The sequence below is a fragment of the Procambarus clarkii genome, chromosome 11, assembly GCF_040958095.1.
Source record: "Procambarus clarkii isolate CNS0578487 chromosome 11, FALCON_Pclarkii_2.0, whole genome shotgun sequence".
NCBI lineage: Eukaryota > Metazoa > Arthropoda > Malacostraca > Decapoda > Cambaridae > Procambarus > Procambarus clarkii.
The window spans coordinates 39,140,844-39,144,397 of record NC_091160.1 but is presented as its reverse complement, the minus strand read 5'-3'; the positions used below and the strand labels follow the sequence as shown (position 1 = coordinate 39,144,397).

Here is a 3,554-nt window from a genome sequence, read left to right as displayed (position 1 = left end):
ACGTTATTCTTTTTATGTGGGTTTCAGGAGACAGGTTTGGTGTGATATCAACTCCTAGATCTTTCTCTCTGTCCGTTTGTGTGTGTGTGTGTGTGTGTGTGTGTGTGTGTGTGTGTGTGTGTGTGTGTGTGTGTGTGTGTACTCACCTAGTTGTGTTTGTGGGGGTTGAGCTCTGGCTCTTTGGTCCCGCCTCTCAACCGATTGAGGTGTGTGTGTGTGTGTGTGTGTGTGTGTGTGTGTGTGTGTGTGTGTGTGTGTGTGTGTGTGTGTGTGTGTGTGTGTGTGTGTGTGTGTGTGTGTGCGTGTGTGCGCGCGTGTGTGCGTGGGTGTAGGTGGGTGTGTCATCAGGTGGCGGAGAAAACAGGAGCATGTGGCACGGAGCGGGAGTGGGTCGACGCCGGCAGTGAGAGTCAGCCCGTGTAGGGGGAAGGGAGACAGCCAGTCTTGATCGGGACACTGCGGTGGACGGACGTCATCTCTCTCGCCGCTCTCCACGCTGACCACGTGGTCGACACAAACAACTTAACTATTGAACACATTCTCCCATCTTGAAAGTTCTTGCACCGGTTTGTGTTCCGTTGGAGGTACGGAGACCAGAAGACACTACACTTCCAGCCATTGATCAGGTAAGTTTATGTACCAAACACCACCACTCGATAAGATACACAAAACCTTCTACAAACTACAATATACTGTATTCTTCAACTACTCAGCGGAAAGAATATTAAGGAAAGAGTTGCTCCTTGCGTCTTACAGGAGCAACATCGCAGTAAGCAGCACTGGTTCTCCCCTTAGGAGGAACAAGTTTTGCAACAGCAACAATGCAGTAACTCAATCGCTCCTCTCGAATAATACATCGCATTTTGGACGTCAAAATCCCCACTGGACAAAATATGACGTTCTAAAAATCATAGCGGCTCACAAACACATACGTTTTCTATGCTTGGGTCTTCGGTTAGGTCAGGTTCGGGCAATTTAGTACACATCATTTTCTGTCTCGTGTGGTAACTTGAGAAGCCGAGGTGAAGGAACATCGTGAGTTACTCTTAGGAGCAATACCGGTCCAGCAACAGTTACGGGCTCACCATAGCCCGTGCTACCTGGACATTTCGTTCTGAGTAGCTAAATCTAAAACAACAAGAGTTAGGGGTGACATGATAGAGGTTTACAAGTGGATGAATGGGCATAACAAAGGGAATATTACTAGGGTATTAAAAGTATCAACACAAGACAGAACACGAAACAATGGGTATAAATTGGATAAATTTAGATTTAGGAAAGACTTGGGTAAATAGGGGTTCGGTAACAGGGTTGTTGATTTGTGGAACCAGTTATCACGAAACGTAGTGGAGGTGGGGTCCCTCGATTGTTTCAAGCGCGGGTTGGACATGTATATGAGTGGGATTGGGTGGTTATAAATAGGAGCTGCCTCGTATGGGCCAATAGGCCTTCTGCAGTTACCTTTGTTCTTATGTTCTTAACAATCCAGTAACAGTAAGAAACACGAGGCGTTCCACATTCCCAAGCAACTCCTCCAACAGCAACAACGCACTAAGGAACACTTGTCGCTCCTCCTTGAGACGTAGCAGCAACAACACACTAAGGAACACTTGTCGCTCCTCCTTGAGACGTAGCAGCAACAACACACTAAGGAACACTTGTCGCTCCTCCTTGAGACGTAGCAGCAACAACACACTAAGGAACACTTGTCGCTCCTCCTTGAGACGTAGCAGCAACAACACACTAAGGAACACTTGTCGCTCCTCCTTGAGACGTAGCAGCAACAACACACTAAGGAACACTTGTCGCTCCTCCTTGAGACGTAGCAGCAACAACGCACTAAGGAACACTTGTCGCTCCTCCTTGAGACGTAGCAGCAACAACGCACTAAGGAACACTTGTCGCTCCTCCTTGAGACGTAGCAGCAACAACACACTAAGGAACACTTGTCGCTCCTCCTTGAGACGTAGCAGCAACAACACACTAAGGAACACTTGTCGCTCCTCCTTGAGACGTAGCAGCAACAACGCAATATTTAAGGAACACAACCGGAAGAGATTTTCGTTTCTTTACTTCCACCAAGCAACGCCGCACACACCAACTGAAGACAAACAAGAAAGGAATGATAAAAACTCTCCGGAAACAGCTTGTTGGAGGCTAGTCAGGTTTGTTTGTCACTGTTTGTGGTTTGTTTGTCACTGTTTGTGGTTTGTTTCTCACTGTTTGTGGTTTGTCACTTTGTGGTTTGTGTCTTACTGTTTGTGGTTTGTTTGTCACTGTTTGTGGTTTGTTTCTCACTGTTTGTGGTTTGTTTCTCACTGTTGGTGGTTTGTTTCTCACTGTTGGTGGTTTGTTTATCACTGTTTGTAGTTTGTTTCTCACTATTTGTGGTTTGTTTCTCACTGTTTGTGGTTTGTTTCTCACTGTTGGTGGTTTGTTTCTCACTGTTTGTGGTTTGTTTCTCACTGTTGGTGGTTTGTTTCTCACTGTTGGTGGTTTGTTTCTCACTGTTGGTGGTTTGTTTCTCACTGTTGGTGGTTTGTTTCTCACTGTTTGTGGTTTGTTACTCACTGTTTGTGGTTTGTTTCTCACTTTGTCGTTTGTGTCTCAGTGTACATGGTTTGTGGCTCTCTGGCGCGTGTTTGTGACTGTCCCGACGGTTGTGGTCGTACGCCTCCATGGTCGCTGTCGTTAATTGTGTGATGATGTTTGTGGTCGTCTTGTTGTGCTTGCTGGGGTTGAGCTCTGGCTCTTTGGTCCCGCCTCTCAACTGTCAATCAACTGGTGTACAGGTTCCTGAGCCTATTGGGCTCTATCATATCTACATTTGAAACTGTGTATGGAGTCAGCCTCCACCACATCACTGCCTAATGCATTCCACCTGAGACTGAAAAAGTTCTTTCTAACGTCCCTGTAGCTCATGTGGGTACTCAGTTTCCACCTGTGTCCCCTTGTTCGCGTACCAGCAGTGTTGAATAGTTTATCCTTGTCTACCCGGTCGATTCCCCGAGAATTTTGTAGGTAGTTATCATGTCTCCTCTTACTCTTCTGTCTTCCAGTGAGGTAAGGAGCATTTTCCGCAGCCTTTCCTCGTAACTCATGCCTCTTAGTTCTGGGACTAGCCTAGTGGCATACCTCTGAACTTTTTCCAGCTTCGTCTTGTGCTTGACAAGGTACGCCTTGTATACATGTGTCATACAAGGTTCTGAATGATTCCTTACACAGGTTCCTGAACGCTGTTCTGATGTTAGCCAGCCTCGCGCGAGATACGCCGCAGACGTTATTCTTTTTATGAGGGGCTTCAGGAGACAGGTTTGGTGTGATATCAACTCCTAGATCTTTCTCTCTGTCCGTTTCATTAAGTACTTCATCTCCTATTCTGTATCCTGTGACTGGTCTTCTGTTTCCGCCGCCTAGTTTCATTACTTTGTATTTACTCGGGTTGAACTTAAGCAGCCATTTGCTGCTCAAGTTCTAGCTGTCATTTGCTGACTGCTATTTGTCAGGATGAGAAGAGAGAAAGACAATACGAAAATAACATCGAAAGCAAGGCA

At 46.3% G+C, this 3,554-nt stretch overlaps 1 protein-coding gene across 1 annotated transcript in view; it reads left to right on the top strand.

Annotated features, from left to right (window-relative positions):
- The first annotated feature begins 409 nt into the window (after window positions 1-409).
- LOC123758325 (uncharacterized) overlaps window positions 410-3,554 on the top strand; it is a 41,098-nt gene continuing 37,953 nt past the window's right edge. Inside the window, exon 1 of the mRNA XM_045742598.2 lies at window positions 410-626. The gene's annotated coding sequence lies outside the window, so the exon portion shown is untranslated. The remainder of the gene's footprint in view (window positions 627-3,554) is intronic.